At 37.1% G+C, this 26,477-nt stretch overlaps 1 protein-coding gene across 21 annotated transcripts in view; it reads left to right on the top strand.

Moving 5' to 3' along the window:
• SORBS2 (sorbin and SH3 domain containing 2) overlaps positions 1–26,477 on the top strand; it is a 194,750-nt gene that overhangs the window by 29,871 nt on the left and 138,402 nt on the right. For 4 of the 21 annotated variants that reach the window (XM_021396833.1, XM_021396835.1, XM_021396832.1 and 1 more), the window contains 2 exons: positions 951–995; positions 1,409–1,453. The gene's annotated coding sequence lies outside the window, so the exon portion shown is untranslated. Of the gene's footprint in view, positions 1–950; positions 996–1,408; positions 1,454–18,903; positions 19,238–19,446; positions 19,660–26,477 lie in introns of those variants that run through there. The other 17 variants (XM_021396845.1, XM_021396849.1, XM_021396844.1 and 14 more) reach the window with 13 other exon arrangements.

The raw sequence follows: 26,477 nt of genomic DNA, 5'->3' as shown, positions 1-26,477 counted from the left end.
TGATTGTGCCCCTTTTAGATCTACATAATTACATTTCTGTCCCACAAAATTTATGAATATTTATCTATACGTGTTGATTTCCCTCAGTTCACATTAGCTTCACAATTCACAGAAAAGTATTTTGGTCTTGCATAAAACATCCAAATAACCTGATATTTCATAAGGCAAAATAGATGCTGTGTTCATGAATCATCACTTAAACATGAATACAAATTTTAATGCACTTGTATTTCAGTACCGAGAAGTGTACATATTGATTCATTTAGATGTGATTAGAAGGGTATGTTGTTATCATCTGTTCTTTATTGAAAGCTTTCATGAATGCTTAATTTCCATGTGCACCTTTAAGAACCAGAATCTTGCTGTGGGCTGAAGTTTACTTGTACATGTCCTTCAGAGATGAGATTAACTTAAAAATAGAAGTTATAGTTGCCTATAAAATGCTTTATAATAGAGTTCTTGAACATTAGTGTGGCTGCAGGGGAGCCGCAATGATCCATCTTGACTAGGGGAGCTACTAAAGGCCTTCTGTGTCAGTGCTCTGATACACCATGCTAATCCATGTACAAAGGAATCTTGGCCACGGTTTGTCATGACAACTAGTTAGAACTGCCTGCACAAACTGTGACCTCAGTAATCTAATTATGTGAGTGGAGATAAGTCCCTGGCCAAGGCAATGTTTTTTGCCAATAAAATGAGTTAATGGAAAAATATAGGTAGACATACTTGCGATGGATTGTACCAGTCTGGCTGTATCAGTAATACTGAAAATCCTTTCACGTCAAGTCTGTAGAATATGGATCATTCTCGTGGGAGGGGCCATACTGTTGCTTTATTGTTTTTTATTGGTAATGCAGAACTGAGGGAAGTTCCTGAAAAGCAAGAATAAGGTTAGTGACGGATCAAAGTTTTTAGTGTTGTTTTAAATGTTTGTTTGTTTTAACTTTCAGATTAAGATATTTTAACTCAGATTCAAGATTGGCTAGGTTGAGCAGGTAAGTTACTTTGAAAATTGTTTGAAGACCTTTTTCTAGGCTTTCCCAAACATATTCTGTTCCTTGAAGCACATGAGCATATGGCAAAGCACATAGAAGGCAATCATTTATTGGTAATATTTGGCAAAAACATTGGCTATGCCAGTTACTCTGGATAGCAGTAAAGGCTTTGTGGCATCTCAGAGTTTTCAGGCTTTTTCAGTTTGACCAATAACACCTGCTATACTATCTGGGGAAATAAGTAATTATAGTTCAAAATGTCTTTAAAATTTTATGGCTAAAATTATTTGCCTTCTGTAAAGATCCTAAGGTCTCATCTATGAAAGGGGCATGGGGACAAGAAAGTAAGTTGCTTTTAAAGGAAAAATTAAGTGCAGAGCTGAAATTCAATGTTCCTTTTCTGATTATTGAAGGTAGCTGCCTCTCCAGGAGTGAGATGGTAACTCCCTATACAGCACGTAAGTGATGAAAAATGTAAATCCAAATTCAATCACTGTAATAGTGATAAATTTAATCTGTTTTGTGATGTTTCAGTCCATGTAGTCTTTGCTTTAGTAACATGTTCAAACTGAGTTCTTTCAGACAGTTTAATGCATTCACATAGTAGAACAAATTGCAGTGGCATCCCTTTTCAAACTAAGACTTAGACGCAGCTGTTATGCAAATTAAATACTCTCCCCATTTGCAGACACTGTTGAGCTACAAGTGCTGTGAGACTGGATTATTTTTTTCTGCCTCTTAATTCTATAATTAATGTAGTTAACTACAATGAGACCTAGGACAACTCAGTTCTTAAAATTGTATCTCATTAACTTAAAGGGTAAATGCCTGCACTGGGTAAGGTGCAAGAAAAGTTCTTTTGCACAGATAAGAACTGGAGATAGTGTTTGTCTTGTAGAATTCTTTTTTTCCCCAATTGTGCATATGTTTTACTGTAATTCTAGATCTGAACCTTGTTACTTCATAAGCCCTAGCAGTTTCAAAAATAAGTGTGCTGGTAAGAAGTATTGGAGGTGATGCAGAACAAAAACTGAAATTCACAATATTACTTGACAAGTATTTATTTTAACTCCCACCTATGGAATACTACGAGTGTAGGATATCTAACGAATGCTTTCTGGTGTATTAATAATCTAAATTTCATTATGAGACTGCAATTGTTTAAAGTACATATCTAAGGATGCTGAGGAGAACTAGGTTATCTGATTGGAAAAAGGACAAATGTTTGCAAGCATGTTTTAGGATTGTGTCAGCTTTCAGCTATGCCACAGCTATTTATAGCTTGACTAGTACCAATGATTTTGCTCTCTTAACCCAATGATAACAATAATGGAATCCCTTGATTAACTTGAATGGCAGCTCCTAATTGATACAGTTGTTAAAATTAACAGCAGTGCAAGAATTTTCTTACCTTGTGCTTTGTCTTATGTCTTAAAAAAAAAGAAAACAACCAAATCAAACAAAAGGATGATAGCCTGGTTTTTAAAAAATCATTGAGGAGTATTTTAATAAGACTGTGTTCAAGTTCTATTGAAAAAATCTGGTATTTTTAATATAGTGTAAAGAAAATGTGTTGCAAATAAATAAGGACAGTGTGACCAAAAATACCACCATTATTCTGAGGGCATTCTGCAGACTGTGCCTAGCACAGGCAAGAGAAATATTACTGCTTTCAGGAATAGCAGAGCTTCCCTGAAAGGGAGAATACTGGTCAAATTCATTCTTAAAAGGAATGTTTGAAAAATATACACTGAGATCAGGATAGATGTTTTGGAAGCAGTTAAATGACTTAACTACTGTTAATTGCATTTAAGTTGACATAGTTGAGAAAAACTTAGCATGCTGTTAGCAGTTCTTCAGGTTGACTGCTCCTCTTTCTGAAGACATCCACCATTCAGCTATGGTTGTTTTTTAAATAGTTTTTTTGCACTTGAATTTACTTTTGGCCACCAATTCACTACAGGAATGGCCCATTGAGGAGAGCAGAGACTGTCAGTCACTCTTCAGTAGCTTCGAAGAACTGGCAGAAAAGTTATTACCTGTATTAGCAGCTATTAAACTATAGTTTGTGAGCATCCTTACAGTGATATGAAAACAGCATGAAATTCTGAAATTTAAATATGATGGTACATTCTTACCTTACTTGGAAGACTTCATGGTAAATGTAAAAAGAGATAGTTATTTCTCTCGCTGAAGTAGCGCTGAGAGGAATTTTTGAGAGATGCTTTTGATGAACAACTATTAATATAATTCTGAAGCAACTGTGAAATCTGAAGGTGCTAAAATTAGTGCAGTGCTTTTACAGATATTCAGAACGGGTCCTTCTGACTTTAGCAAGCTAAACACTGACCTCTCTTCATACAGTTTTCCACAGATTGAGCTAGCCAGTTAGGACTCCTAACTATCACCTAACCAAATGTTAGTGCTAATTCTAGCATCTCTTGTAGGTGGAAACTCTAGCACTGGAAGAAGCTGAGTTGTTTTTCTGTTCTCTTTCGAAGTATGTTCTTCACAACCCAGACTTTCAACAGACTATATATAAATTAAACTGGTGAATCTCATGAAGGTACATATTGCTTTGTCTGTAGACCTTCAATGAATGCTAAATCACTGACAAAGTGTGAAATTCAATTTTCTTCTAAAAAAAAAAATAGGAATCTTCTCATTTGTTTGGAATTTACAGTACGTAGTTATATAATTTGCTGAATGGATGACATCACTGATAACCAAGTAAATCCTACAATTCTGTCTATAGTTTCTATTTGTAGTGTTCCGAATATCAAAGATGAGACTGTATATTTGGCTTAATGTTTTTAGGGCAATATGAGTATAAACTAACATAATGTCTTTGAATATAGCACTGTGGCTGTCAGACCCAGAAATAAGGTTTTGAAACTTAGTTCTGACTGCAGGAGCAATTCAAGAGAAGTTTGGGAAACTGTGTCCTTAAAGTAGATATTCACTAGAGTCCATTTGAGGGTGGCTGATATAAATGGACATGTGCTCCTCAGTATGTGGCTAATTATGAATGGATACTTTTCTTAAACAACTAGTGTTCTAAAAGATCATGAGTTTGGAGCAAGCTATAGTAGGTGATTAGAAAACAAATAATGATGTGATCTAGTGCTTCAAAGGCTTGAAATTTTTTGACAGATTTTGGCTTCCTTGAAAATTCCTGATTTATTGCTGTGAGATCATGCTCCTGCAACTTAACCTTTCAAACACAAGAATTTGTTGCAGAAAACACATCACGTTAAATGTATGGCACCTTTGCTAATTTCCAAGTATGACTCTTTCATCTTTGCTGTGTTATGAGGGTCAGTGGCAGCAGCATAGAAAGACTTACCAGCCAACCAGAATATTCATACTCTTGTAGATTGAGGTGCTGGTAGTTTATCTGGCTTGTATGAGCTGACTGAGTTTCTTCTATGGAGTAGTGAAGGAAATAGTGCCTGACTAATTCAAGTAAGATACTTGATTGCTGTAAATACTACTAATTATTAAGGATACAAACCCAGTAAAATGGGAATTTGTCTACTTTGAGATCTGGGGTATTGGTAATACTAATGAGTTTTTGCTTGTCTCAGAAAATGTATGGTATGCCCACTTCTGACCTCAGACCTCTTATAACTGTAGTCCATAAACCTAGTTCTGACTGTTTTCCAGTTCTCACTGGAAGTGATAGAAGGGCAGCTGGGTGGCTGCAGCTGCCACATTTCTGCTAGTTTCAAACTTGGCAATGCTTTTAAAGCATATATACTAATACCATGTAAATCTTAATCTTCTCAACACAAATACTGAAAAGCTGGCTTGGTCACCGGGGTCCCACTGCTGGAACCTAGGGTGTGGTTGTGTTATTGGAGGAACATGCAGGAGAGATGAAATGGCTCCACATATTTTGTACGGGGTCTGATGCTAGCTGTTTCTATTTAAGAAATAAAGGACAAAGGGGTCATATTAGGAAATGCAGTGATTTCCTTGGCTTTCCTGTGAGTGCGTCTAGGATGAAAAGGCTTTAGCTCTTTCCAACAGAATTTATCAGCAACTTAATCTGGCTGTTTGGTTTATGATATGGTTAATCCATAGTCATAAAACTACTTTGACGTGGTGTTATCCTTAACAATTTTTGTGCTTCAGAGTAGAAATGAAAGAGCCTTGGTTAAAGTAGAGCAATTGTGTAGAGAATCCTTTGGCAAAATGCTTGCAATCGCCTCAAAGATAGTCAACTCTCTTGTAAATTTAGGTTTCCAGTTACAGCATAAGAAGAGATAAGTGCAAGTTCTCAGCATTTTTTGAAAAGAATCTCACATCAGCATGGAACACTAGATCAAGGTTTACTTGGAGGCTGGAAACAAGTATATTACCCTGAAAGAGGTAACTATCTGGAATCAGTCACTAAGTAACTGTTCTCTTAAGAAATTTATCAGTAATTTGATGGTAGCTGCTAATTACCGGCTAAAAAGTTTTTATCATAAGCTATGGAAGTTCTAATAGTTTATCTAGTTGAGCAGAGTCCACATTTGGAATAATCCTCAAACATGAATTCTGATGGCTTATGAAAATGTCTATAATGCATGTAGTCTTGACTTTTCTTTTAATGCCTCCAGCAGATACTATTGATGTAATTTCAGCCTCTATCACTTTCAAAAAAAAAAAAATGGAGAAGAATCCTGAAAATTGTGGCCTTTTATATATCACAAAAACAAGGTAATAAAAGTACTGGCTGTTTAAAATTCATGTCATTACTGAATGTGCCCCAAGGTTTCATGGCACTTTGAAAAATAAATTTTCTTACTCAGGAGATTAAATGACTATAACTTAAGTGTTTTAATGAAAAGTATTGGAAAGCAAAAAACCAAACCAAACAAACAAAAAAGAAAACCCTTTTTATTTAACAAGGTAAAATATACTTTAAACTTTTCCTGCTTTAAATCTTTTATTTCAGTAGGAAATACTGAAATATTACTTAAATTAAGGACCATTACTTAAATTAAGGACCACTTACTTAAATTAAGGACCTGATGGCAATGCACAACTTTGGAATTATTTTTTTTCCCCTCCACTTTTTAACTTCTGAATAAGTTCTAAATCTGAACGAGGGAAACTTTCACATTCACATAGTGAATGTCTACCTTCCAAAGGCTCTTGAAGGCTGCTTTTCTCAAAGGGAAAAAAATAATCACCATACTGTCATTTTAAATATTCTTTTCAATACTGTGAATCATGCTTTTTATATTATTTCCTTTTCAGTGGCTTTCAAAAAAAAAAGAGAAGAAATTTGATTCATCAACATTTACTCTGGGGACTCCATGATTACATTCAGATCAAAAACTTGATAGTATAACTCAGTACTTGTTATAACAATAAGAAGCTCTACTAATAACTGGATATAAGTGAACTTCTAAGCAGAAGCATCAAAAATAGTTAGTGTGGAATATGTCTTTTGCTCCAAACTATGAAAATGTACCAAATTTTTGTTTCCTTGAGACTGAATCACTAACGCTTATTTTCCTGACATCACAACTCTTGGAAATCAAATTGCCTAACAAGAAGCAATGTGCAAAGAGGTGTCTAGGATTTGTCTTTATTCAAAGCTCATGAATGATTCCGCAGGCAAGAAAATTTTCATTCTCTTTGAATTTCCATGCACTGAAAGGACTCATGCAATTTAGAGGAGTAAAGACTTAATAGATGCTATGTTTTCTACTCGTATCCTTGAATTTAGAGTCAAACTCTTGCAGTTGAGGATCTGCACATCAGAGTGGGAACTGGTAATGCAGCCTACAGATAACTGTTGAAATCCAAACTGGCTGCATGCTCCTAAATGTGAGAAACTGAATTCTGTTTCAGTTTGAATTAAAATATTACTGTCTCCATGAACATTTTGAAAACTGCAAGCTCTTTTCTTTAGAAGCTTGAACATTTCTTCAGTTTTGATCTTGGCCAGTGGATAAAAACTCAGTACCTTAAACAGAGGAACTCTATCTTTCATTTGTACAAAATAATAATAATAATACATTGCCAGAAGGAGGAAGAAGAGAGAAGTCACCAGCCTTTCTGATAACTCAATAAATAATTAAAAGGAAAAAAATACTTGGATTCATCCTCCAGATTAAGATGTAATAGATTTTTTTTCTGTCTGTTGTAAGAAGAGGTGAAGGAAAAAAGAGGTGTGCTGACTGATAGAGATCACAGTGCAAGCTGTTCAATATCCCACTGCTAAGACTGATGGAGGTACGTGAGGTTGTTGCTGGTATGATGTCAGATGTTGAAGATTGTCTGGAAAAGTTGGATCGAAAAATGGTAAAACATCCAGGAAGATGAGATTCCTTGATGTGGCTGTCATTGATCCACAAGACGATTTTTGACAAATAACTTGCAATATTACCTGCTTCACTGACTCAAAACTGCTAATATTTATTGTCTTTAAAATGTTTTCCCATTGTGTCAAAAATGCAAAATACCTAAGATTAAAACATTGTTCTAATTTAATTCATCATCAGGTATGCAGTTTTGAAGTTATTCAAAATCTTAGTCTCTAGAAATCCTGAGCTGCATCAGTGCTAATTAGCTAAAAGAGTAAGCTGAAGGCACGTTAAAAATGATTTTTCTCATGCTTACATCATGAAGTATTTATGATGTCATTGACATCATGAGATAAATAGGTTCTAGATGCATTTACACAGCAAATGCTTTCACACCCAGTAAAACATTTGGGAATGGTAGATGATTTAGCCTGGAAGAACTGCATGCTTCATTGGTTTTGCAGTTTCTGTCCATTTTTGGCACTGGTGCATCTTTCTCTCTTATCCTGAGATGACAATTTGCTATTAAAAAAAGAACACTGAGATTTTCATCTAGCTTGTCCTGTTTTGTGACCTTCCTGTGAAGTAGAGATGAAATCATAGAATCATAGAATGGCTTGGGCAGGAAGGGACTTCAAGGCTAGCAAGTTCCAATCCCCCTGCCACAGGCAGGGTTGCCAGTTGCCAGATCAAGTGCTAGACCAAGTACTAGATCAGATTGCCAAGGGGCCCCATCCAACTTGGCCTTAAATACCTCCAGGGGTGGGGCAAATGAAATAAATTCCTCCTTTTTAGATACATTCAGTAAAATCCAAATAAGTCATTGGCAATTCCAATTTTTTTATGGAAAAAGTTACAGGTCCATCACAAAATAGTTGTGCCATGCCACACTACTGTCTTGTAGCCAGAGCAGGAAAAAAATATTCACCTTTGTGCCTTTTAATCCTTAATGTTGTTATATTGGGACGAAAAGTAGTCACTTCACTTAATGTACATAAGTACTGTAGCTTTAAATGAGGAATGAAAATAGTGAGGAATGAAAATGATCAAAGGTGGTCAGTGATAAAACCTACACTGTTTTTTATTTATTTTCAGTTTGACTGTGTTGAGATTTCCAATTAAAAGTGTTTGTGCTTCAATTCAAAAAACTCTTTGGGACTCTGAGGGGAACTAAAAAGATGAAGTGTTTCCATTCAGGAATATCATTTTGCGAACGACTGCTTGCTAACTTCTGCAAAAATGTGAGCCAGGCTTCAGTATGCCCTGTGAAGCTTGTGCAGTGCAGTTATGTGCTTGAGCTAAAAGGAAGGAAAGTTGACAACTGTTATGCATGAAGATTACTAGCTTCAATAATTATTTTTCTCCCTATTTTACTAGCCTGAAGTGTTACTAATCAAAACTATGCTCATTTTCTGGAGGTCCTACTCTTTTGGTTTTTCACTAGAAAAATGCATTTTTAGGAAACTGGCAGTAAATCATTTGAGGAAACTAGACATTTTTTCCCAAAGCTGTCACTCTACTTCTATAGTATTGCCTGATATCAGAGAATGAAAATATCCAGGTGGTTGTTATAATACCCTTGTCACACAACTCCTCAGCGTCAAAAAAATCCATGATTCTCCTCTGTAGTGTCTCAGCATTGTTTGAGTGCTGAATGGATGTATAGGCAAATGTTGGAGCTGATAGCATTAAAACTGACTGCTGCAGAACTGCCTGGGAGACCTGCACATGAACTATTTACACCTCAAAATCAAAATTAATTCTATACATAATCTCTCTGCAATACTCTGTTAACTGACTAGAAAACTGCCAAATAAGTATTTTGCTAAGATTATATTGTACGTATCCAAGCTTACATAAAGGAAATCCTGCTTAACTTCTTGGTCTGTTTAGGAATTTTTTAGGAAAAAGTTGACTACTTCAGAGGAGGGTATGGGCACGTAAACACTTTTTGTCATAATTCTGAGGTTAAAACTGAACTACCTGGAATTGAGTTGCCTTATCCATTTTGTGGAAAGCCAGTAAGTGTATTTCAGGGCTGGAAATTCCACTTCACTTAATGTACAGAAAACATCCCAAGGGAAATCATAGTTTTTCTTGAAGCACTAGGTATCCTGGTAACATATCAGTTCTCAAACTCACTTTGTGTTATCCAGCAACAGTAATAGTTATAATAAGACAAGGTTATTTTCATCTTTTAAAGGGGTATTTTGTAAGACTTTGGCAAGAAATTCCCTTTTTTTTTTTTTGACACAGCCGTCTGCACTTTACATTCTGTATGCAGTTTGTGTTTAAACTGAGGTTTGTAGTATCAAAACATTAACAGGCATGCCTGAAAATTTTCCAAAGGAGTTCAAAAGAGAGTAGGAATTCTGTGATTTAGATGCGTGTTGTTTTTTTTTTAAAAAAAAAAAAACAAACAAAAAACAAAAAACTCCTCACTCCTCAAATGTATTAATCGTACCACCAAACCACATAGCAAGTGCCAAACAGTATTCTTCCTTGGAATCTTTTCAGCATTAAAGATATCTAGCATAACTTTATCTAGTGTCTTACAATTTGCCTATTTTAAAAAGATATCTGTTGTGTTGTTAAATGTAGCCAAGTTTGATTCCTAGGCAAGGCTTATTTGTGCTTTAGTCACTGACAGTTTCATGACCACACTCCAGAGATGTGACAGATATTTAGCTTCCGTGTGCAGTTGGTAAAAGCTAACCTTTCTAACAAATAATTGGAGTCAATTAGGTGCCCCGCCTACATCCTTTTCTTCACTGGGGGGGAGGAGGGAAGGGGGAAGAAAGAAGTCATGCTTTTCCTTATTTTACTTTTGTGGCTGATTAAAACTAGTAATACAGTGCAGAAATTTTCTCTGTGACTACAGTGTTGGAAAACTACTATAGATTTTTCCTAAAGGTATTGTACCTCTTGCATGAATGCTATAGTACTAACTTCTAAAACGATGAGGTACTTAGAAAAAAAATATAGTTGAGGAAAGAACCAGTTGAAGTGTTTCAGGGTGAAAGTTGACTTTCCCTGTTGATTATCAGCACAACACTTACAAATACTATTATACCAAACCAGGTATTTGAAAATAGTATACTAAATGTCTTTCACTTCTTAGACACTAATTGGACAGCTATGAAGATCCTAAGAGCATTGTTAACAACTTTCTGAAACATAGCTTCAGACTGATCTTCCACGAAGTTTCCCTCTCATAGTACATATGGAAGTCCTTGCAATCCAGTTCTTGAATAAGTGAGCTGAGATAAGTAGAAATATGGCACTTCTCAATCTGTATTTCTTTGGCCATGTCCCTTATCTTGTGTGAGAGTGAGACTCAACAAATACAGCCTTATTAAGTGGCTAAATAACTTGAAATATAATTTTGCTTCCAAATATATTTTTATGCTGTTAAATTCTGAAGTTGTATCATGCATCGTATGTAGTGTGGTGCAGTATAGAAAATACACTGCTCATAACATTTTTCTACCTTTGTTGTAGAAGCCATTTACTGAGTTTGGAAAATAGATTACAAGCTTATGATGTTTTATTTATCAAAAATGGTGATAAATGGGTGAATTATCCACATGGGGGTTTACAGGAGGAGGTATTCAATTAATGATGATATGCCAGTCAACAGTTCAACAACAACAATCTGCTGTTGAAGAGACTGATCAAGGAATTGATCCAGTGAAACTGAATGTCCATGTTCTCTGTAGCATTTTTCTAGAGCTAAGTATTCTTTCTAGGGCGGGTGGTTTTTTTGTTAGTGTGTTTTTTTTTTTTTATTTTGGTTTGTTGTGCTTTCTTGCCATATCTAGAAAAAGCTGGGTTTTATCAAATCTCTCAGCTGTGTAAACAAGAAAGTGATAAAAAGGTAGATATTACATATTAGTTGGATCATTCTGAGCTTATTCTATGCATACTGCTTCTTGCCTTCTGTATCCTATCTTTTCCTGAGGTCGCATATGCTATGTATTCTGACCAAGGAGAGAGATTATGTTGAATACCGCTTTTGGCAGTGAGTGGTGAGTGTGCTAAGCAGAACTGCATCAACTGGTAGTGCACTGTTCATCTTGGATTTAGCCTGCTGAAGAACTGTAAAACAGGATGTCATGTACCAGGGTGTTTTATTATGATTCTTTTACTATTTCTGTCTTATTTTTAATAGATCACTTAGTGGATTTTACCTTCTTAACAAAGGTTTACTCTAATGAACTGTGCAAGTTCACTGGTCCAAACCTCAGATCATCATTCTGTAGACAGTATCTGTTTTTAATATTTAATGTATGTGGTGCTGTCCTTTAAAATCCTTGCCCAGCTTTGAAGTATTTTAGTTGCTATAGAAACAACATCTGTGATAGGAGCTTCTAAATCATAAATACATTTGAGATGTCTTTTCTTTCTTCTTGTGTGTGAATACAGTAGTTCTTTCCCTCCCACTCTACACTTCATTTGCAGCTTCTTTCAGAAAGTGGTGCTGAGCAAACTCATCACTGTTGCCTCCTTAAAACTCAATGCTAGGATAATTCAGTATTCAAAAACTTCTACATTGCGGTTTCTGATGATCTAAGTTGAATCTTCTGTGGAAAAATCAAAGTTTTGTGCGTTTGTGCCAGAGCACAATAAATAAATGGTGATCTTTATTTAAAAGCCACAGCTTGAGACTTCTTTTTTTTTCACAGAATTGTTGAGGTCTGTACTGGAGAGATTAGAACTGGTACAGCACCCCAGGTGTGGCTTCACCATCCCTGAATGTAGATGAAGGGTAACTTGTCTCGACCTCTTGGAAATATTCATCCTAACGCAGCCCAGGATGCTGTTAGTCCTGTTTGCTGTAGGGCCACACTGCTGGCTAATACAGGAGAAGATTAATGTTGCTATTGAGTTGTTTCTCTTGTAATGTTTCAAGCTTTCCTCTTAGTGCCAAGTCTAGTTCTAAGATTCTATGACAAATTATTTCCTTAAATGTGAAATGCTTGGTAAACTGGCAGCAGATTTTAAATAATCCTATGTCATTATTTGATACCTACTGCTTTATATCACTCTTCAAGACAAAAAAAAAATTGAAATGAAGTTGAAAATTATTGAAGGAAAAGTAGGAAATGAATGTTAAGTATATTTTGAGAAGCCTAATCATGGCTACAGCTAGTAGGAAACTGGAGTCTGGAAGTCTTTTCACAATAAGTAGATTCACTTCTAGGATAAAGCCAAATTGGGCAAGTGGTGGGCTGAAGTTCCTAATGTGTTATTCTCTGGAAAATACTTAAGCTAGCAAAAAAGTACAAAATGTTAATTTCTTAGCAGAGGTAGATGGTGCTATTATTTGTTTAATCGTTCTGGAATGTTTTGGCACTGTTTCACTTTGTAGAACAAAAGAAGAAATGACCTCTTCGTGAAAAGAATGCTGTGGATAAGCTGATAGGTACCTTATCAACTTTGCTTTTGTAGCTATGCTAGCCAGACATGTTAATGTGACATAGACATTCTCTGCTATGGTATTTATACTTTGTCAGAGGTGTTTTGGAAGTCATTTGTGACCTCATCTGGACACAGAGAGGCTGCAAAATTCTCAGAATTGATAAAACATAAGTCCACTATAAAATGAGCTTATTTTATACTTCCTAGCTTTCAAGAACTTCAGAAAATAAGTCTCTTTACTAGCTTTGTACCTATTTGCTACTGATGCTTTTCTGTGCTTCCTAAATCTGAAGCACCATAGCTGATTGGTATTTCTTTAAGATTCTTTTAAGCTTAGGTTTCAAATAGCTATTTTTCTAGGAGCACTGTGTGGGAGATCAAAGTCCTGCATGCAAGGTGTATGAATTCTAATCTGTAACGAAGAACAAACTTTAAAATGTACTCTAGTTAGCACTGAGGAGTGTGAGAGGTGGATAGAACTAGCCCAACAAGTTTTCTATCACTGAATAAGCCAATCTAATCAGGCAAGAACATTGTAGTTAAGAGCCATGAGTATGACTCTGTGTTTAGGAAAGTGTTCTTTATATTTAGTCAGCTGGTTATCATCTGGTCCTGAGCATCATGCAGTGCTGAAAGTATGAGGCCCAGGGTGGAGGGGGCAGGAGCAAGAAAGATCAGTTGGGGCTGACTTTCCTTTTTCCTTTTTTTTTTTCCTACTTCAAATTTTAAAAAATTAGACAGGGCAGAGATAAATTAAGAAACAGATTGGTATTCTGGGCAGTAGTGCATGGAGTAGAAAAATATGAAAATATCTATGTGTGTCAAAGAGGTTGAGGCTATAGGGGGGAAAAAAGAATAGATTGTGATAATTTGATCTTATATATGTACATATAATGCAATACACTATATTATATGTATACATAAAAATTAGACATGATTCAGCTATCTGCATATATTTTCAGTTGCACCGTAAAGAGAGAAATGTTTGAACTGTTTCTTATTTTTGGGGGGCTTAGTTTCATACAAGCCTGAAATAAGATCAGCAAGGATCTCCAGGCAGACTGGAAAAGTCTTTTGCAAAGCATTTTTGCCAGTAACTGTGGGCAACGCTTGAAAATCCATGATCCCACTCTGCTTTTTTTTTACCAGTAAACTCTCATTCCCATGCATTTTTTTCTCACAGTTGATGCTCATTACTTGATTAAAGGTTACAGTGTCCTTTCTCAAATAGAAGAGGAATGCATGCTCTAATTACTAGAGTATGAAAGAGTATACTATAAATGTAGTGATAATAAGGTGCAAAGAAATGATAATGAAGGATGGAGGAAAGACAATAATGGACTGCCAAACGTGGATATGCATGCCTGAACCATTCTGGCAGAAGCCAGAGAACCATTCTCTCAAGAAGTAGCTGCAGATATTCAGCAACAGTTTAAGGAAGAGTAGAGCTGTCAGGGACAGGGGAAGCTGTTGTTTGGAAGGACAGTGTCTAAAAGCTCAGGAATATGGCTCTTAGGTCATAGGTGATATAAAAATGGAGATGGTAAGTGTTTTGGATTCATGTATTATAAATGGAGGAAAGAGAAAAGGCTTGGAAACTGAGTGAAAAATATCAAATAACTTATAGTGGTATTTGAGAAATACTCACGTACAATGTGTTGTTGTAAGCTCTTAAAATTTCAGCCTTGTTAATGTGAGATCGGTCCAGTTTGGGTTTTGATAGCATTACTGCTCAAAATTTGAGAGGAGCTCACTTAGCCTTGTAGGTATCTGCAGTTTGGGATGGAGAGCAAACTTCACTTTAGGTAGTGCTAGAAACTAGATGGTGAGAAATGTTCTTCGGAATTTAAATTGGCTTAATCTGAATTCCAGTTTAAGCCTATGAATTAACATAAGTATCTAATACTACTGTCTGTATATGGCGCAGTCAGGACTGGAAGACTTTTAAGTATAAATTGACTGGACTATTAACTATAAACTATCTACAACTATAAACTATTAACTCTCTTGGCAATGTACTCAGTATATTCCGAAAATGCAGTGTATTTCTGTGGTTGCTTCTCTTTTTCTGTTTCACTTTAGATTACAGTTGATGTATCTGCAATATTTCAAGAAACAAGAGGATAACTTCTACAATGCTTATTCATACAGAAGTTGTTCCGAATGTTTGTTATTTTCTGTTAAAACTGGAGCTGAACTACTGATTTCTGGGAGAGCATGGTTCTTCATGAACTCAAATTCACATTTGTTTTCTATGAAATGCTGTCCTAAAGAACTGGAAACAGAACATTCATATATATTGTGGTTCCCATGAACTGGTATCTGACCAAGATACTGTAAAATGTCAGATGGTTTGTTCGAAAAAGTGACTTAAAGTCACTTAAAGTGGTGACAAATTAGATAGGTATTGTTATGAATTATACATTAAATAATCTAACTGGTAACCAAACAAACAGAAAAGGAAAGTAATGAACCTCTTTTTCAATCTGTTTCATCATTAGTTTTAGCTGTATTTTAAATAATTGAAAATTCTACCTATAGACAACTTTTAAAAAGTAGCTTATAATATTAGTCAGATTCTATATTTGAGAATAGATAGTCATACCTTAAGTGCTACTCTTGAATGAAATTATGCCAGAAAGTAAAATATTGATAATGGAAGAGAAAATAGTGTGGAAATTGCTTGAGGATTTCAATAACTTCAATACTGCAGTACGATGTAACAATACTGCAGGGATCTAGTCTTCTTAGGCTAAAGCACTTTCATCTTTAATTGCAAAAGGGCTTCAGGGTTTCCTTTAAAACTTTTAAATATTTGATTTTAGGAAAATCAGAGTTACTTTTTTCATCTCTTCTATCCTATTCTATGCCTCTACTACTTACACGAATAAGTAACATGTCTCAAAGGACAACTACATAACAAGGATAGACTTGTGATAAAACTTTTCCCAAAACACTCTAGAAAACATTTCTGAAATGCATTTTTGATAGTTTTGTTTAAATATGTCCCCCACTTTCAACTCTTATATCAACTCGTTACTCTGTACAACCTACATAGAATTCGACATCAATATCTTTGCCAAGTATCTCATTGAATAAGCAGTACAAAAGTTGATCAGTAGTTATTTGTGAGAACTTGAAAATACAAAGCTAACAGCTGGAGCTGAACTCTGTGTTCAGCTAGCTGGAGGAGGTACAAGCTTCACTCCTGATAAAATTAGCTCCTGGCATGTCTGAACTCCTGTACACTCTTCTGAAGACTGTGTCTCACGTGGTTATTGATCCTGATGACCTAGGATGACCTAGGAACTGGACATCATGTTTTTTCTAGGCCTGTGGTCACCTGCATCCTTGGACAAATTATGTTAATTAGTTTATATTTCAGCTTACTTAATTTTGTGTTTAAGCAATTTGATGAAACAAAATTTAAAAAAAATCAATCAATCGAGGAGTTCATTTTTTATTAATAATCATGCCTTTTATTGTCATGGTGACAGCAGTCCAATTTTGCCTCCATGAAAGAGCCTTCAATTTAAACATAATATCAAATGATTACAGAAATAGAAAGAGTTTCTGAAAGATCTGCAATTTCTAATAATATTCAGGACTGAATAGTAGATATTTTCCTATTAGTGAAATTTATCTATGAACAATTTCAGCAAAGCAGAAAACAAAATGCTAGTTTTAATATAGTAATTTGTTGTTTAGTAGGATCTGTTCTTTTGCTGTTTCCTGTCAGTGGATGCCAATACCCTTTATTTGTTACAGATCATTCTTTTAAATCTATTTTGGAATGCAGCAAAGTTGCTGAAGCTAAACTTATTTTTCATAATAGCATTTTAATGAAATGTACGTAAATAGAATTGATCGAAGGTCATAAGATTGTGTTGTTGCTTTAATGAAGGTATAATTTTGTGTTCTATGAAGCTTATTGGAGACATCTGGAAACAACGAAGAAAAATAGCAGGAAGGGCTAAATCACAGTGGTGAATGATATACTGATACAGTATCCATAGATAAGGCTAAGAATAATGCTTGTTATTTCTGTCTCAAAACTGAAGGCTGTTGACCATGGGCTAGTGAAGGACTACTGAGCTTTTTCAGCTGTTTTTTGAAGTTAGCATCCATCCTCCAGGTACTACAAGGAAGATCAGGAAACTCACTTAAATTCCCATTTGAATGAGATTGAGTTAAGATACCAACCCATGTTCTATTTCGAGTCATGTTTAGACCACTGCAAGCAAGTGGTTATCTTTAAGTGCTTAAATATTCATTGCAGGGACAATACGGCTGTATACTTTGCACTAGAATTTTTATGTGACAGCAGTAGACAGGCAGCCACCATTTCAGCTTCATGGACTTTTCCCAGACACATCACTGTACCTGAGCAATGGGTCTTGTTCAGTTTCTCCAGTCTGGCAGCAGCACTCTGTGTCTCATTCCCATCCTTACTGCCGTGATTTAAGTGGGATTTGCAAGGGGAAAAAAAAAAAAATGGACAGGATGTGTGGAGCATGCAGCTAAACTTTCTCAGACATCTGTGGAGCTTCTCGGTAATCTCGAACAGGTTAGGTTCTTACACATGATTTAATGGTTTGCTGAACTGGAACCATAATCTGCTCTTCAGTGAAGTCTCCTCTAACTTCTCCCTAATAGACTATGTTAGCAAAGAGAAGGAAAGGTATTGAAGGTCCTGCATGTGTACCACAGACAAAAGCTCCATTGCTTTTAACTGGAAGTATGCCTGTGTTAGAAACATACAGCTAGAGCCCTGAAGATTGAATTAGTACATAGTCTTCTTCAAATAGTTCTTTCAAAATAACTGCAAGAACCCTTTTTCCCAAAATACTGTGCTTCGACTCTGCATAAGGTAACATTAAATAGAGATAAATAGGTGTGGACAAGCATCTTGAAACCTTTTCAAGCTCTAACCTATTGTTGAAATATTCACTACCTCTACTTTTTCACCAAGTAAGATTTCAGTCTGCCTATAGAGAATGCTATAATGGCAACCACAGCATGCTAGTGCTTCAGAGTGAGGGAGACCTCACTTGTTTCCACTTACTGAAGAATATTTTTGTAGAGTCAGTGACTTTGTTAGTGTGCTGAGAAGCAAGGGACTGGATCTGCTGTCTCCTTCATGTTGCTTATTAACAAAAAAGTTAGTGAAGTGAACATGGTGAAATGCTATTCTTGCAGAGTGGTTCTGTTTTAATACTTAGTTTATGTGTAAATAATTACTTCAGTAGTTTAATGTTTTCCAGATAAAAGCTTCAGAAACAGGTTGCCAAATCAGCAGACTTCTGATCAGAAAGTACTGTTGGACTGTAACCATGGCACAAAGTATGCATCCCACAGACAGTTCTCCTCTTATTATTCCTCTTACTATTACCTATTTATTATCATTTCTTAGTATAAAGGACTTCAAGAGAAACTAACACGAGAGCACCAGGGTAAAGATGCTGTGCAAAGAAATGTGTAAATCTAACATAGCAAGCCTTAGATCTCTGCTTGTGACTGTACTGAAAGATAAGTGCCCAGTAGCAGAAATGGGGCTTGGATGGGTGAAAGAGCAGCACAGCTTGGTCTTCGCTTTGTGTTTAGGGCTGGTAAACCTTTTGTAGCTGTACAACATGTGGAACTGAACCAGGAAAGGTCACAGTTTGTATAAACTACGCAAGTCCCTATTAATGGCTAGGAAGGGACTGAAATCAACCATTCTCAGTCAATACTCAGTTTTTGCATATCAAATACAGCACGCTTAAATACTTCAAATGTTCTAAAATGTTTTTTAGAAGGTTGGGTTGAAGAGTGATGTGAGTGGTTACTAGCTGTTATTTGTGTTAGGTGGTTGAGAAGGGAGACAGTGACCAGACAGGGTGGGAACTTCTACCAGCAGTTCGACCTTGTTCAAAATTGCCTCCTCTCCTCCCTGCACTGAGACATGTATTAGTCTAAGTAGGGTAAAATCGTTTCATGAGGTGATTAAAGTGTGCAATCTTCTGAAATTTGCCAAATAGGCAGCAACCTTTAATCCATTAAGATCAGCAAAGTCAGGGTAACTGTGATAGCTTCCGTGGTTAATTCTTTGTAAATGAGCAGGGCTTCATCCCCTTTGTGTTGCTGTGTAACGCTTGTTTCCCCCTTCCTAAATCAAGATTTACCCCGAATGCTTCGCCCCATCAAACAGCTCCTGTGCTCAAATTCAGCGCATCCAGAGAGCGCTGGACAGCACGCGCTCACACGACGCAGCTGGCACCGCGAGCCTCCATTCCTCGCAGCTCCTCACAGCGCGGGGCCGCCGCCGGGGGCGGGTCGGGCGGTGCGCGCTGGGCGGGCCGGCGGTGGGCTGTTGCCATGGCTCCTGCAAGCCGGGGCAGCACCGCGGGCCGGCGGCGGCGGTGCTGAAGGGACCAGCCATTTTGCTGGTGGAAAACAATGTGACGTGGTGTGCCGGGCTCTGCCGTGCAATAAACACGCGTCTCCTTAGAGGACACAGAAGAAACGGGCACGCGAGTGAGTAATGACAGCGGGTTAGCGCGTGCGAGCTGCCATTTTGACAAGCCGGTGACTGCTGCTGCCACCGGCTGATCGGAGGCGGAATGCGGAGCGATAACGCCGCATATCTGCTGTCAGGCAGCCGAGAGGGTTTTTGTCTCGTAAAGGCGAGGCCGCCCCACGGCGTTATCTCGGTGCCCGCCGTGAGGGCTGAGTCGGGGCTGGCGGCCCCGCGGCTCGCAGCGGGCAGGTGCCAGCCCGGCCCCGCCCGGCCTGTCGACCCCGCGGGCTGCGCGCCGAGGGTGTGCCGCCGCGCTCCGCACAAAGGGAAGCTGCCGAGCATCCCGGCTCTGGGGAGAGGTATGGCTTTGCGGTGACTGGTTCTGCCTTGAGAAACTGTATTCCGAGCAAAACCGCTAGCGAGAAATGAGCTTCGTCAGGTACCTTTGTGTTTTAGGGATGGTTTGGTCAGAGACTTGTGTGGAGTGATGGCTGAGTGCATTGGTCTGACTGCATCTTGTTTTAGTGTCATGTTCTATGTAGCTGTTGAGTCAAAAGATTGCTTTTAAAAGCAGATGTAATCATATGTTTGCATTTCCTGCTAAAAGGGGTTTTCTTTTTCACTGTGCTTTGTACTGTCAGGATAGTGTGGGATATAATGCATTATCAAACTTGCAAACATATTTCAAAAGCCTCAAGTCACTGAATTCTTCGTGACTGGAATTGATGCATTGTGCTCAGCCTCAGCGTAACTAGCTTTAAATTGTCTGACTGCTGCTGTGCAATATGTAGGTCATAATAAGGTGCAGCTTTTTCACCAGCTTTCTGTGGGGCTGCATGCCCCAGTGCTGTGGTTGATTACTTTGTGGTACTGGCACTGGTAAGAGCAGCGGTGATACAGCCAGCTCACACCTCCCATACAGATATGGCACATACCGTGCTGCATGGAGCACAACACGCCCATTGTGTCCCTCCGCTCGGTGCTTGGTACAAGGAAGGAAACCAGCACTCCACATGGAGCACAAGCACAATTAACAGCACAAGGCGGTTAAACTTTTATTGAACGATCTCAGCGGCAGGCTTTCTGCTTAACAAAAAATAAATAAAACCATGAATGCAAATGTAAGGCAATCATTGAAACAGAGTAAGTCATCTGATTAGGGCTGTATATTCATACTGTAGATTTTCAATGCAAAATGAATTGCTCTGAATAGATATTAATCACAACGCATCTGTTTTAGAGATTAAAACTACAGTTAGAACTAAGTCAGTAAAACTACAATCCTTCAATACAAACTTTTATAGTAAAAGTAGCATTTCATGAACTACTAAATGTTTTCTCACTAATATAATTCTTTAATTACCTAATACTGAAATGCATTTAATTATTTTGGCAGTTGAATACTCTGATTTGTTTTGCACCAAGAGAAAAGAAATAATTGGTATTAACTCTTAATTACGTGGTTTTCAGTTACACTGAGATGAACCATTTGTTTGGACAGTTGAGTGGGCATGAGATCAGGAATTTGAGGTCTGGGATCTTTATAGTTAAATTAATAACCAGTGTTCTGTAATTAGGAGCCAAATTCCAATGTGTTATTTCTGTATATATGTGCTGCAAAGGTATTTAGACAAGCATGGTCAGCAGCTATTCCCCAAATGAAACGCTGCATTTAGAAATAGCAGTTTATAAATGGATTGCTAGCATGCATTTTCCCTGTTAGAAAAGCTCTGTCTTCCTCAAATTGTTTCAGGATTTTGCTAATAGGTGAATGCACACCCCAACTTCTTTTACCCGTGTGTAGAGGTCACATAGTAAATTGTTTAGAGATCCACTTTTTTCTGTGTTCTATAAAGTGGAATGAATATTTACAGTGTAGTCCTACATGAATATTCATGGCTTTAATTATGTTGAAAATGATAAGCTGATCTAGCATTTCCTTTAAGGTGTTTGTAGGCCTCTAACAAAGAGATAGAGAGCTTCTGTTATTACAGTAAAAAGTACAGACATAGTAGTATGCAAAAAGTCAAGGATCTTACAGCTCAAGCTGGATATATCTCATTTTGAAGAATTTATGGTGTAAGAAAGCGTATGAGGACTAGCTGTGACAAATCGCTGAACAGTGTACAGCCAGTTAGGTACTGATAGATGCATCTTATTAGTCTCTATTGTTATTGAGAACAATATTCTGCATTCTTTCCATTCTGTTGTTCTCCCTTTGTCTTCTTTCTCATATCAGTTCCCAGCTTCCCTCTGTTGCCTTACTGTCTCTTTGGCAACATCTGATCCCCTCTGAGGTATTTGTAAATCAAATTGGTGACTGTCAGTAATGGCCATGGAGGTGCTGCAATGGAATATGGTTAGGAGGAAGAATTTTAATGAGTTAAAGGGAAGAAACAGCACCTAAGTAAAATGTGTGCCAAATACGGACTAATGGTACGTGATATAAGGTGTTAAGGGGGTAGAGTCCTCTCACAAATGTTGAAATCAAATGGGCATAGAAGAGGAGGAATGTTTTTCAGCTCACAATCAGCTGTGTTTTTTAACAGAAGATTACTAAGGAGACCTTGAGAATAGTATGAGACAAGACAAATTGGATATTTCAGCAGTGGAGAGGTTGACATCAAGTTTCAGTTAAAGCGTACAAGTTTTTTTGGATTTCAGTAGAGCCATGATTTCAATCCAAGAAATTATTGTACTTGATTTGAAAGTCTGTAGGTTTTGCAAAGTCTGACTGTTTTGGTCTGCAGTTAAGTAAATAACACAAGCTGTCATGTTTCAACATGAGTCACTTCAAACATTTTTGAGAGAGATGCCTCTTGAAGGTGACTCTGGGCCCATGTCTTGTGATCATAAACAGATTACCAGCAAAGCAAAAGTGGGGAGATCAATCCTAAAATGTAGTATCATAGTAGCGGGTGCAAATAACAATAAAAATGAAGAGAGCGACCAAGGGAGATGAAATAAAGTGCTGTAACAGCTTGGTATGTTTGTTTAAAATCATTAGATTTGAACAAACATTGATAAGCATCAACCAACCATGTGGTCTGTGGAGCACAATAACCTTCTAGGAGTGCTAATGTGGGAATGTTATCTGCCCTCCACCTATGAGCTAGTCCCTGAAATGCCCTGGGCTTGCATATATGACCATCATGAGAAACGGTACAGATGTCACATGCCTAGAAACCACCCTCAGATATCAAATTAGGGTGCACTGTGGAACAACCGAACGCTGCTTCTATATTGGAAGGATCATGTATTGAGTATGATATGCCAATGATGAGGGTTCATCAGGTAAATTACATCAAATGTGGCCTTGGAACAATAGTTCTGCTCCAGTGAGGCTGTCTGCATAACATGGACATAAAAGCTGACAATTCTTGGTTGTTTGTAAATTTGAATTTCACAAATACATAGTTTGATGGTGTTGTATCACGCTGATATTGATCCTTTTCCATACCACTATTTCAGTATTGCATTATTGTTACTCATTGACAGAATGTATTTTCTTCATATTCTGTTGGATGTAGTGTAGAGCTTTCTATTAGGGAAATGATTGTACCGTAGATACTCAGACTTTGTTCATTTTTCTTCAAATAGCGTGGCTTCTTTACACGCGAGCATTTTACTGAAGGTGTACTACCATACAAAAAAAAAAGCCTCAGTGAGGTGTTGATATTTCTATTATTGTGAAGTACCTTAACTGTCTTGAGGCCAGCCTAAAAACAAAAAGCTAAAAAGACTTTCAAAGGCACTGATGTGATGGAAAACCTCATGGATGGGAAGGATTATGGTCTGATAGTGGACAGAAGTACATACTTAAAGGGCAGCATGTATCTCTGGGTAAAGGCATGCTGAATTACAGCATTTTAGATCTACTCCTGCTTTGTTTTTTTTTTTTTTGAAGCATTAAATGTATTTTTCTGTTCAAATCTATTGTTCCATAACAGCATAGTTAATGTGCTGTAAAGCAGGAAATTCCAAAGACTGAGCCCTTTCTCCTATTATTTCTAGCTTCTGTCCGAAATACTTACTTTACATCCTTCTCTGGTCAATAATGATACTGTTCTGATTCATCCATCCTTAAAAATCTCACCAGACACCATTAAGGGGTTGAAGAGGACAGATGTGGTTCTGTGTTCTTAAGTAACCTGAATAACATGATATGTTATTTTAACAGTTGATGCTGAGGATCCCAAGCCTCAAAGGATAGTGGTTGAGGAAGGGGAGAGAATAAGATAGCGGAAAAGCAATGCTTCTTACTCCCAGTCCAATCAAGTTATACAATAAGCTTTTTCATTAACCTTTTCAACAGATAACTTGAATAATGTTGAAACATGGAATAACAAAAGCTTTACTTATTTTTGTAGGGCATTTGTCCTGCATTATATATGTGTAAGTATTGAAGCAATGTATGACTGAATTGTTTGATGTATAAGTTTAGCCGGAGTTGCTGACTAGCTAGATTTGCCTGCAAATAGTGAGTTTTATTTACTCTTACTACCTCGGGATGCAGAAGGAAAGGGAAGGGGTGCATGAAGGAAACCCAAGGGGATCAATAACGGCAGTTTTCAGAGCTGAAAAAGCAACATTTTGCAGGCTTATAAGAGAGTTAAGAGGCATTGATGTCTCAAGGTTGTGTTTATTTATAACATCAACAGTTCTCCTGATTGGAAATCAGTAGTTATGACTGAAGGTTGAAATAGCTGGAAGAGTCCTTGGTTGTTTTTTTTTTTTTTAACAGTTTGGAAACAACAACAACAAAAACACAGTTCCTTAACGATTCTGTTTAGTGGAGACAATAAGTGAGTTCCTGGTTCAACCACAGTGATACTGAAAGGCAGTTTTAGTGCTCCTAAGAGGCTTAGGTTACATGATGTAGCCCATGATGGGAAGGAGTAGGAATTGTATCAAGAGCAAGATAGCCATGGCATGTCCTTTTCAATATGTTGCCATCTTGTCTGAGGAATCAACTCTAGCCTGAACATGAAGTTTTATCACCACAGAGTACATTGAATGTTACGTTGAATAAAGCCATGTATTTCTCTATGGGAAAAGTATCAGTAGGCAGAAGAGTGTGAAGCCACAAAAAACGTGTCACCTTGCAAAAAGGTACAGATATTACTCAAACATCATGTCCATGGTAAGTGATGAAGGTGCAGTAGATGCAACAGATTTTCTTTTGGCAACCTGGTCCTAACTATACCTGATGTAAGACCATAAAAGATTAATAAGTTTGTAATGACAGAGATCTGATGGATGTTCTTCATAAAACATGGTGACTCATCTTTAGACTTAGCTATAAGGAATACCAAAAAAAGAACAGAAATAGAGATTTCAGAAATGTAAATTGTGGAGGAGAGATTAGTACTTCAGCTTACCATATACAGAAAAGACAATTATGAAAATAGGGTGGTCAGATTTATATTTTTACTCAAATTAATGAGATTAAGTACAAAACCAGGGAAGACTACCACAAAACCTATGAGAGAACAAATTTCAGTTCATGCAAGCATTTAGACTACTTCTGGTCTCCTGATCAGAATAAAATGTGAATATATGTAGAATACTTTATGAAATCAGCTACCAGCAGCTATTAACTGTTTGACTATAGCAAGGATATCCACTAGGACTGACTTCCTAAAAGCCAGTGTTTCACCAAAGTTTAGCTTTAGGAAAGGGGAAGAGGAAGCCTGTCCATGATTCAGGTCTCTCAAACAATTCTGACGTGTGAGAAATGCATGAACTCGAGATTACACACATTACTGCAGAGGTCTGTGATTGTGAATATGAACAGTATTTTCACTACTAGAGGTGCCCACAGGGGGAACATAGCAACCCACTGAAATATAACTAAGTGAACTAAGTGCAGGGTGGACGTAATAAAGTTGTATTTTTAAACACTGTTTTTACTAATTATATCTTGATATTAAAAATGATACACAATAACTGTAAAACCAGAATTATTTCATTTTTTCTAAGCGTAAATCTAATCTGAAACTGAGATATTACTGGCACCAAATTTTGAAACAGATGCAAAATGAGATTTGTAAGGTTTGTAATGCCTGTTTCTCAGTGAATTTCATTTCATTTGAGAACCTCGCTTTCTCTATTACAAAGATAATGACAACTTTTATAGTTGAATTGTGATAAATAAGGAGGACTGAATAATTGATGTGAGGTGATTATTAATTGGTGAGAACACCAAAGAGATTATGTTATTGGAAGGCTGGTCAGTAGATCTCCAGCGCAGATTGCTTTGCGCTCTCCAGTGTAGCAGAGGAGTTGCTGGATTAGAAGTCCCCAGCTTTGGCTCGGTATACTGTTTTCAGGTACCACGAGACATTTATGCAACTTTTGAATTTCAAGAAGACTGTAGCTTTTAAGGCAATCCTGAACTATAGAGACCCACCTAGATAAAGTATATAGTTAATGTTTGCTTTCTATCTTGGAGCTCACACTACTGATTTCTGTGCAGTTTGTCTTTTACCCTTCTTCAAATCTTAAGCAGCTATTGTCTGTTTCACGTATCAGCTCTCTACTTTCTTTCCTATTAAAGATATAGTAGGGATTTTGGAGATGAGCAAACAGTAGCTTCCCAAAGGGGTGCCAGTGAAAATTATTCAGCATTTATCACATCAGTCATATATTGATCGTGTAATTCTAGCCTTTTATGTATCTTGCACATTTTAATGAGCAACTTCTGACAGAAGCTAACAATTGCTAGGAGTACATTTATTAAACTTTATTTCTAATTAACCAGGAACTCTGAGTAATGACTCTCTCCCAGATAATCAAATTTATGGTAATTGCACTGTTTTTCTTCTGGTTAAATCTGTAGTTCTTAGGAAGCCCGAAGAAATAACAATTTCAATGTGACCAATGCAATCATATGGGTTACTTTGAATAAACAAAACATAAAAGAGGCTAATCAGAGGACACGCGATTGTAGGAGAGGTAAGTGAGGTGTTGATAAGTCTTGCAGTAGAATGAAGACCAAACCAAAGACTTTGTTTTGACATACATGCAGATAATCAGGTGAATTCAGTTCTTTAAGAGACCTCTTCAAGGATCACTCAGCAGAAATAGATTGTGTAATCTGAACCTTGAAGATTATCATTTTACTTTTGAACAAATACAAGAAGTTTTTAATTTGTTACCTGTGTAGCTGTAGCAAACATGCTTTTGACAGTGGCATTCGCTTCACAGGTTTATGGTCTTGGGTAAAAACCAGGTTCAGAGCATACTTTATTGTCA

Source organism: Numida meleagris, chromosome 4 (assembly GCF_002078875.1).
Source record: "Numida meleagris isolate 19003 breed g44 Domestic line chromosome 4, NumMel1.0, whole genome shotgun sequence".
Classification (NCBI taxonomy): Eukaryota; Metazoa; Chordata; class Aves; order Galliformes; family Numididae; genus Numida; species Numida meleagris.
This window is presented reverse-complemented; position numbering and strand designations above follow the sequence as displayed.